The sequence below is a fragment of the Solanum pennellii genome, chromosome 1 (assembly GCF_001406875.1).
Source record: "Solanum pennellii chromosome 1, SPENNV200".
Classification (NCBI taxonomy): domain Eukaryota; kingdom Viridiplantae; phylum Streptophyta; class Magnoliopsida; order Solanales; family Solanaceae; genus Solanum; species Solanum pennellii.
The window spans coordinates 86240288-86251905 of NC_028637.1; positions in this window are offsets into that span (position 1 = coordinate 86240288).

Sequence of the window (11618 nt, forward strand, 5' to 3'; positions counted from 1 at the left end):
ATAGACATTAAATTTTAATGATATTGCGACTTTGTTATATATCTTAATTGTTTAGACTAGTTAAAGGGTAGTAAAACAATAACAAAAGATGGACGTAATAATAAAGATATGAACAATTAAGATTCAATACTTGATTATTTTTTTTACTTAGTTACTGAAATTTTAATAATTAAAATTAAAATTAATTTTTTTGTTAAGTGCTAACAAATAAGGTTTTAATCTCGCTCCGAATTTCACTTTTCCTTCTCTATCGTCTCCTTCCTTGGTTTCCTATACTCAACGATTGTTTTTACAAACGTATACTATATGTTGCAATGCTGACAGAAGCGAAGCCAGTATTGAAAGTTAAGGATTCTAAATTTCAAGACACTAGTGTGAAAAATATTCATTGTCCTTTCTTACTATTGAGATGACAATAAATTTGTTCTTACAAATTAATATACACATATTTTTTTTTAAATTTTCTAATATAAATAGAATTTCTATAAAAACCCTAGTGACAAGTTCGAACTATAAATTGCACTATGAAGGTAGAGAAATGAAATATACATACTTACAAAATATGCGAGGATATGAAATAATCCCAAGGGTGAATAACAATGAAACAAGGACATGGTGAACCTATCATTATATGAAATTATTATTATATGTGCGAATAAAATTTTATATTTAATTTTTACTATTAATTAAAAAAAGATTCGGAAGCTATATATAAAGTGTAGAATTTCGCCTTTTTAAAAAAAGGGCAACTTTCACATATAGCAAATAAAAAATTCATATTTGTATAAAATGAGAAAGAAAGAAAGACAAAAGAGACTTGACAAGGAATATACAATTGAATCGAATTGTATAAAACGAGAAAGAGAGAAATTAGATACAATTTGAAAATTGTATAAAACGAGAAAGAGAGAAAGACAAAAGGAACTGGGCAGGGGAATATTTTTATTGTATAATTATAAGTGTATAGGTTGAAAATATATGTACTTGCATGTGTATATACAATTTTCTCACACTTTATACAAATAGAAACACAATTTATACATTTCGCTTCTGTTTGTATAAGTGAGAAAGGCAAGGATGGCGAGCGAGATGTGGGAGAGTGGCGAGCGAGATCTGGAAGAGGGGAACAAAAACATATGTATTTATACAATTTTCTCTGCTTTATACAATTAGAGACAATTTTTATACACTTGTGTTTGTATAAAAATTGAGGAAGCGAGCGAGAGACTGGAGGAGAGTGGCGAGCGAGATGTTTGGGAGAGAGGCGCCTGACAATTTTTTGCAAACGTTTGCTATGGAGCACAATTAAATCAAACCCTAGCTACTCCATTTATTTTAGGTTATTAGTTTGCTATTATATACAATTTTCCCTTTAAAAAAATTATATAGGCTTGGCCCAAAATAGAATGATATCACACCTTGTTAAGAATATTTTTGAGCTGATTGAACCCAACAACTAATATCAAAGTCCAGGTCCAACAGGATGAGCATGGCTAAGGTAGATGAAAGGACAGGGGCTCGATGATGATAGCGCGTAGTGAATCTTAAAATTGACTCGTGTATATCATGGTGATGAGTTATTGGTGTGCGAATAAAGTCTCACATTAATAGCTAAAAAGATTGAAAAACTACATATTAGATGTAAGACCGTATGAAATATTTTACAGTAAATCGAATTAACTTAAAATATACAATTTCACACTTTGTTAAATATATCTTTAAATTGATTTAGCTCATATATTGAACTTTTAGTTTTATATAGTAATCGATGAAGTCGAAACACAAATATAAGCTCATTGTAGAGAGCATTAGACCTCAGGGCCCAATCCAAAGATTTAGGTACTGACATTTATATAAACTCAATATCAATCTTTTACTAATATTTTGAATATCTATTAATAAATATTTAATTGTGATTTCAATTAATATTAATTATCATTTCAAAATATATACATATACATGATATGAATATGATTCATGTGAATTCGATAGATTATCGACATATACTTATTTAGAACTAAGCAACCTATTGAATTTGTTTAGAATCTTAAGACCACTTATTAATATTTTTATTTACTTATAAATTGTCATTTATTTATAAATAACTTTTACTGTCTTCATGGAGTTTTGCATTTAACTATAAAATATATGATCAAACATAATTTTAGTTAGTAAATATTATTTTCTCCGTTACAATTTCTCTTTTTTTTTCAAATTTATCACAACCTAATAGTTACGTGAGTATCTTTTTGACTACCAAAACTAAGTGTTTTTCATTTTATTTCTACTGTTTAAAGTAAGGGAAGCCCAATTTATTTTATTTTATTTTATTTTATATAAAAGCATAGCCTATATAATTTTCACACGTATGTACTCATTCATCATTCAACCTTGTCCTTATAAAATCTTTATACCAGTTTTCCTGACCATTCATTCCTTGACACGTGTAATATAGTATGTGGGGCCCACTTAATGACATGGCAACAGTGTCCACGTGTAACTGTTCATGACCGTACTAAGCTTACATGGGGAAAATGCTTGATTACGATACTAGAAAAAGAAAAAAAACTGACGTGATTTGGATTGGTCATAGAATCCGCTTCATTGTTCTTCGTATCTTCCTTTAAGATCTTCCTTTTTCCTATATAAATCTACGCGTAATAAATAAACGTATCATTTAACTAACGTCTATATAGAGTTGAATTAGATATATGTGTTTTACGTATCGTAAAATACGTAGTATATTACGTAGGGGTTAGGACATAAATTTTCATGTTGAATACGTATCTAGTTGTTCGACTTTTTATACAAGTTCAAATGTCGGCCTATTATAGATATCAGTTGAGGCCAATTAGTTAAAAGTGTATAAAACTCTTTTAAACGACTCTTCTAAGGAAAAATTCTTCTGTAATCACGTTCAATAAGACATTTGTTCTCCTATCAATGAAAAGAGAAGATCTTTCTCTTCATCGTTGAAATCCTTCATCCGATCGCAGTGCGGGTGCTCTCGAAAAGCTTAATCCTTAGGCTAAAACAAATAGATTAAGAGTTTGATATGGAATCCGCCCATTCCGATTGTTATGAATCAGCCTCGACCCAACGTTGATACATACACGAGTGTCGCGCAAGTAGTTGTTGGGCCAACAAGAAGCAACATAACTGAAAGGTTGATTTGAGACTCATGCCCAATTAAACTAGCTAAAAAGGATGACGGATGAGAAAAAAAGAACTTGTGAGTTGTGTGATTTGTTGAGAAAATCTCTAGTTCTCTCATCCCTTTTCTATGAGTTCTGCTTCTCGTCCCTTTCTTCTATTTGTGTTCTTCAATTTCTATTTTAGTCTTTAAATTTCTTTATAATTTCAATTACAAGTTAGTGAAATAGATTTATATATTGTTTGAATTTAAATACATTCTGATCATGCCTTAAATCCAATATCATGCAATTGTTTTCATTATTTTATTCAGAATTTTAGACAACATTACAAAGAGTATTGTGTAGGTAGTTTGCCCATTATTTCAAAACTCAAAAGGATGTAATAAAGTGCACATACAAAAATAGTATCATGGGACGATATAGTCTAAAATAGTTGCATAAATTAATTTTTGATAGGCAAAACAACTCTAAGACATATAATATCATCATAATTAATTCTCCAAACTCCTCAATTATATTGTCATAATTTAATGAATAACACTATTCAATTGACAATGTGATAATATCTAAGTAGTACAAATGTCATAATCTTACGTATTTCTTTCTTGATTTTTTGTATTAATAATTACTGTTAGTAACTTTATTGTCTAGCAAGTAAATAAGGAAGTACATAAAAATTATTAATACAATAATAGAGTTATTGCAGACATAGGATTTGACATTGATAGAGTTATTACTTAGCCAACTTTCTAGGAATTCTACTTGCTTCCATTCTTGAGACAAAACCTGCAAATATAAAAGTCGAATTAATTCACAAAATATCGCCTATTGAAAAAAAGTTTAAATTTCATGTCCTAATTGACTTCATAATTTTAAATGTGTTAGAGAATTTATGATTAGGATCGTTTGATAGAGTGTATCTGATAAGGTATGAACTTATACTCATTGTTTATCCAAAGAGGTAATTGAAGAGGCTATCATATTCAAATATGTGGATACATAAAATATAGTTAGGAAAATGAGTATTTATGATGTCCACGTTGGCACATATATACTTTTAAAATACACCATTAAATAGTGTTGGGGGAAGGGGAGAAGGTCCTTCTCAAAGCTTGAGACTGTTACAACACTCTCGACATACTTCATGGATGACTATTATTTTTGCATGATTTAAGAAAGTAGCAACCTTAGTTTGTTTTTGTTGAACGTCATGATATATTGTACCTCCATATGTAAATAAATATATATATCTAGCATCTGCATAGCCAATTAATTGTGAATTGAATTCTTTTAATTGAATAAAATAGTCTTCAATCAATGGTCCCTTGAAGATATCTAAATATATGTTTAATACCATTTAAGTGTCTTCCTGTTGGGAAGAACTAGATCTTGCTAATAAATTTACAGGAAAACATCTATCTGATCGAGAATTACTAGCAAGGTACATCAATACACCAATTGACTAAGATATGATATTTCATAACCAACAAGTTATTCGTCATGTTCATGAGGTTAAAGTGAATCTTTATTAATATCAAGTAATCTTACAATTACACGGGTACATAATGAATGTGTTTATCCATGTAAAATCTCTTTGAAATATTTTTAGTATATGTTGATTGATGGATAAATACCCCGTCAGTAAAATGTTTAATTTGTAGACCTAGACAAAATTGTCTTTCTAAGATCTTTCATTTAAATTTTTTTTTTCAAACATTATATTGGCTTTGAAAACTCTTTACGAGTCCCAATAATATCCAGATAATCATTATATACAACATTGAGGAGTCTTTTTGAATCTTTATATATATATATATATATATATATATATATATATATATAAGTCTTCCGCCTAAATACTGAGTCAGGTGTCAGTTACATCTAGGGTGTAACTTGGAACATGACAGGATAGAGCATGAATGACAACAAAAACTACTGAAGAACCATTAAGTTTTGAAAATTCTACTGCTCCAAAGCGAAGTAGAAATAAGCAAAATAATGTATTGTATAAACAATGGATATGGATATATTTATATTTTTTATGCATATATATACATCATATATACATGAATATACATTACATATACAATATTGATACATTGAATTACTATCTATACAATATCGATATATTATATGTATATATCAATTTTTTTTAAAATTGTTTTTGTCACATATATGAAAGAATTAGAAACTTGCTTCATCGCATTGTTTTCATTTTATAATGTGAGAAATACCTTGAGATACCAAAAAAAAAACAGTCAACCTATGGTTTTTTTCCCATTTAGCCACGGTTTTAGCATGGCCAAAGTTCTTTTTTTGGGGGCTATTTTTCATGTAAAAAATTTGTAAAATAATTACTTTGTTGTAAACATATGAAATTGTTCCATTTTGATATTGTGTTTTTAATAGGTTTAAGGATTCAGTTAACAAAGTAATGAGTAGGATGTCCAAGTGATAAAGTGGTGAGGGGTTTTTTCAGATCATTTCATATTTAAAAAAGAAAAGAAGATTTTTAATTTTTTTTTTGTGATATTAAATTAATGATGTATAGAATGTATCAAAATATGTTTTAATTTTGTGTCTCAAACATGTCATGTAAAATTTAAAAATCTTCAAAAAATTTAAAAATCTAAATGGTTTGAATAAGCATTCCTTAGAGAGGGAATGTCTGATCAGACACACTATTTGGCCTTCTTTCGAAAGTTGTAGATAGTATCACTATTAGCTAGTTAACCACCACCTCAACTGATGTGAACATGGTTATCTTGTCATGAAAGAAGCAATGAAAGGGAAGCCGCGGTCAAAACACGGTCGTTGTTGCTTGTATATCTTTAGAGAGAAGAGATCTAACAACATATTCTAGGCATAGATCATTGGTTATCCAGATGTTTACGTCGGATGAAATACCTTAGAAGTTTTGACTCTTATATGCCTGTAATTGGGATTTGTCATTTCTTCGTAATCGTAACAGTGACTTCAAGCAATGGAAAGAACAAAACATGTGCTCCAAAATCGGCTAATGAAAATAGACTGTCTATCGAAGATACTTGTTTTACTTCGTCTGCATTATTTTATACACATATATATATAAATTATACAAAATACTTAATAAATTATTGACCACTTCAAATCTTTATTTAAGAGAAAAAATAGAAAAAAAAAGACAAACAAGTTAAAAAGAATTTGATGAGAGCATTAAGTTGTAATTGGAGCCATGTTGATGTAAAGCTCTATGGTTGGTCAAAGAGAGCAAAAAAAGTGTATCTCGTCAAAGTCCAAGGGTCTCATGTTCTCAAGTCCTTTGGCTTAGAATGTCATATCATAATAATAATCTTTATCCCTAAATTCCGGATGACCCTAATTTTATTTAAAATATTTTATTATACTATATAGTATACTACTACTTATATTGCTATACACAAAAAGTGTGTGCAATTTTTTGAAGAATGTGCAAAATTCTAATCTGGCTCCTACACATGTATAAGTTTCCTTTGTCAGTATAGAAGCTCAATTAAAATTTCAAAAGGGAGGCCCCCACTTATTATTATTAAAATTATTTTTCAAGAATAATATCCAAAAACATAAACCCCTCAATTTAAGAAATTTCAACTTATGATCACTGTTCTATTATCTAATTATAATCCCAAGTGGTTCACATCTTTTCAGATGTTCCTTGACCAACTATTCATCCTTTTCAAATGTTAAATTGATTTTTCAAAAATTAAACTTTATGTTTATATAAGAAATAAGTGTCAAAAACACATTTATATTATATATATTTTTTTTTAGTTTCATATCTAAATTATTGAAAGTTTGAGTTTCATATCTAAACTATCACTTTTTAGTTTGAGAAACACACCTCTCTCTTTTATACCACTCTCATCATGGTATGTGTAAGACACTCTTTTTTTTTATTTTAAAGAATTTTCACATCACACTCCACATGGAAAAAATATCCAACCTTGACAAAAAAAAATAATATTCGTATTAGCTAAAATTAAAAATTAAAAAATTATTATAAAAGAATACTATTTTCTTTATAAAATAAAACGTAAAATATTTTTCTTATCCCACACCATTTTTTAAAGTTTTTTATTTTACTTAAATTTCTTTTATAAAAGTATTTCATTTTTTACTTCATCTCCTCCCCCTCATCAAATACTAATTTAGATATTATTTTATTTTCTTAAAAATATAATTCTACCCATCCCACTTAACCCTCGAAAATATTTTTACTTGCCTCCATAAGACTTTTTATATTTTTTAGTTGTTTATGTTATATTCGGGTACACTAGTAGAATTTTTTTTCTAAAAATTTATGTATGTGCATATCTAACACAAAATAAGAACAACGTAAAAAAATAAAAATTAGGAGCGAAAAATTAAATAGGATGGAGTACATTTTTTAAAATAAAATAATATCAATTTCTATCAGGGGAAGGGGGGGGGATGAAATATGAAAGTTTTGCAAATATTTTATAAATGATTTTTTTTTTAAAAAAGGATGGCGTTGTCGCGGTGGAGGGGGTACATGGAGGAGGTGGTGGAGTGAGATAAGAAAAATAATTTAATTTTTTATATGGATAATAATCTTTAATTTTTAATTAATATTCATTTTTTATTATTTAATTTTTATAGATAAAATATTTTATCTATGTATAATGCCACGTGTCAAAGTTTTTTCATATAAAAGAGAGAGTGCACTACACACACCATTGAAGTGTGTTTCTCAAACTAAAAAGTGATAGTTTAGGTATGAAACTCACACTTTCAATAATTTAGGTATGAAACTAAAAAAAAGTGAATAGTTTAAGTGCGTTTTTTACACTTATCTCTTTATATAATTCCAAAGTTAATAAGAAAAATGATATTTTATCTAGAAGAGGCATTGAAATGTATACGATATTTAATAAGGGCTCAATATTTCAATGGTATTATTTATCAAAAGTTTGTGAGAAATAAAAAAAATAAGCCGGTTCAAGAGATTGTTGTTATAGGATAGTATTTAAATTTGCAATGGATGTGGCTGCCATATATGGTCTTCACGGTTTGAACTTTATAGGTATGATATATAAGTGTGTTTTTAAATTAATTTGATTTTAATTAATATTTATGTCTTTTAATTTGGATGTGTATAATTAGATATTTAAATTAGTATTATAAAATTAAACAAATAGACACATATGATACGTTAAATAGAATTTTATTTCACACAATTTTTCATATAGGTTGTATATATTTTCAACTTTTTGATAGTGTAAGTATCTTTTTATGCACGTTAAAAAGAAATTGAATGTATAACATTTTCATGTGTTATGCCCCTTTGTATGCATGATGTTTGTGTAGTGAAGTACTCACCTAGTACTACAAAATGAAATGGAGATATATATATTGTTATTACATATCTACTGATCTATTAATATCTCAAATCTACATTAATTTAAGTAGTTTCACAAGAACAATTTCTTAATGTGCACCAATAAACAAATTAAAATTAATGACAAGAAAAATTTATATCTAACTAATTTTAATTTTATTTAGTGATAAATTAGCGATAAATCATTTATATATTTAAGTTATGAATTAACTTAAGAGGGGAAGAAATATTTAGTGGATGAGTCAATCATCATAGATTTTGTCCATGTCACACAAGAGATTAATATTTTAATGAACCCCTCAATTATATAATGTCTTTGGTTTTTTTTAATCATATCCCAATTCTCACATTTGTCCCACTCCTAAACTTATAATAGTAGTTCAATAATTTTATTTAATAAAGTCACTTCAAAGACCAGAAGGATGGTGGCAAAGCATTATATAGAATTAAGAAATCATAGTAACAAAAAGACATAAAAAGGGGTTGACCAAATTTATTTGATTTTATGACTATGATTAGTGTTTTTTTTCTTTTTTGTGTTGGGGTGTGGGTTTATGTTGTTCCCAATGCCATTTAAGCATGTGAGTCAAGAAAAGTTAAAAAGTGTCATGTTAGAATTGCTTAGGTAATGGACTAATTAATTAGTGCCTCCCACTAATTATACTACTAATTAATTAATTAATTTCTTTTTGCTTATTATGAGTAGTTTTGATACTTGTTGCTTTCCACTCTTTTTATTTTTCCTTTGCCCTTTTGACTATAGCCTTTTATAACTCACTTTTGGACAAGACAAAGATCCATAAATTGCTTAGAGAATTCCTCTCTTTTTGAACACACAAAAAAAATAATTAATTTCCCCTCTATACTTTGTTTTTCTCATTGATTAGATTCTTTTTTTATTTTGTGATTCTTTGAAAATTTCCTAACTTTGACCATGATACATTTTCTTAATATGATATTCTTATGAAGTTATAACTTACAAAACTATTTTTTTTGAGTTTGATATATCAGTAATTAAAACTTACTATGAATAATTATTAGGTTTTTTTTTTGTCCTTCAAAGGTGTAGGCAAATTAGGTGCTTAAATGTAAGACACATGTCTAATATACAAACTTAGTGTCTTAAGTTATATATATTGGCAAAAAGATTTCTACACTATAGGTCACTCACAAAATTTTTTATAGGTTTCTTTAATTAAAATCTTTTAAATAAAAAATTATCTGGTACAACAAACAAAGAAAATATAACAAGTGTACATTTATCTTTTATAATACTAACAATGTATATAACTTGAAACTCATATGGTTTTACCACTTAATGATGATTATAAAGTTAATATTGTGTTGAAATGGGAGTTTTAATGTGAAGATGCTTTAATCCTTGGATAAATTGCAATTGCATAAAATAATCTCTTTTGATCATCTGAATTATCTCAATCATTGCCTAGAAATGTAAGCCCTGACAAAAATACTCGCACAAAAGTAGATAAATTTAAGAAAAATAAATCAATAACTTGTTATATTCTTTTTAATTTTAAAAAATGAACTTTTTGTAACCATTTACTCAATGGGAAAGGGAAAGAGTTTAAGGTAATTTGTATATACAATTAGATTATTAGTTTAAAAGACAATTATAGGTAACTTATTTAATATAGAAATAATGACTTATTACAAAAAAAAAATGTGATCCTAGTGTCAAGATATCTGAAAAGAATATCTAGCATTTTTTGTCTTTTGATGAGTCTTGAACTTGAGGTCGATCCCAGGGTTGTCAACTACTTCATTAACCATTAGGACAAATCATTGAATGCATGACTTATTATAAAATATTAAATTGAATTGAAAATGTAGAAAAAAATTATTTACTTGATTTTCCACTTGATGTGTCTATAGCTTCTCCGACTAAAGTTGAATTGTGTCCTATTGAATTTATTTAGGGGCGGTGCTCCTGATAAAATTTTCTCCACTATCTAGCACTCATGTCCAAAACCTATGATTAAGAATAAAGCAATCTCACAATTACTAACATATCTCATGTTGATTAGATTTTATTTTATTTTTTGAAAAAAAGAAAGACACTCTAATCCTGTGGAAACAATGATGGTTAAGTTAGTGCATGAAGCCTACAGAAATGACAAAAATATAGAAAAGATAGAGCTTTGACTTGTGTGCTTTTTTTCTCGATATCCCCTTTTATTTTGGTTGTGTAACATGCATGGCATACTTATCTTTCCATTGTTGGTATCTTATATATGATCTTAATTAATTTATTGGAATTACGTAATAATATTTCTTCCGTTCATTTTTTATTTATCTATTATATTAAAAATATATATTTTTTACTTATTTAATTTTTAAAAAAATTAAGAAATATTTATCATTTTATATCTGTTTCATTATTTATTTCCAATATTTGAATGGCTAATAATGATTTTATTTATCACTTAAACGTGAAGCCTCTTTGAAAGGGGAAAAACATGAGGAGACAAGTGTGTAGAAGAATTTTATTTTTGATATTTTTGTTGCATATAATGCGGTGCTTTATAGTATAATCCAAAGTGAATAAATACAATTTTTACTTGCAAAATTCAAATGTTTGAGATTATCTAGGACTATGTGGACAAAAATTGAGTGCGCGCTTTTAACATTTCTTTTTGGAGTAAGTGGAAAATGATTAACCATAACGGAATCTTTAATTTTTATTATATAAGGTACACGAAATTATAAGTTTTGTCCTTCGTGATAGCTCAGTTGATTTGAAAGGTGATTATTCATACAGATAATTCGGAATCGATTCTTCTAAATGTCTTATGAATCGAGCTTGTCGCATAAAATTTGTCTAGTGTTGTTTTCATTTTCAGTGACAGAGACTGCAAAACTTAAATAAATTCTATCTATAATCATTAGGGTCTTCTAAAATAGTCTACTAAATTCATCGAATTGTTCCAAAGAATCATATTTATGCAATGATGATATAAAAAAGTATATATATATATATATATATAATTAATTAAGCGATAAGTTATTAATACTAATGGTAAAATATGAAGGGAAAAATAATTGTCTTTTTCTTATATATATATATA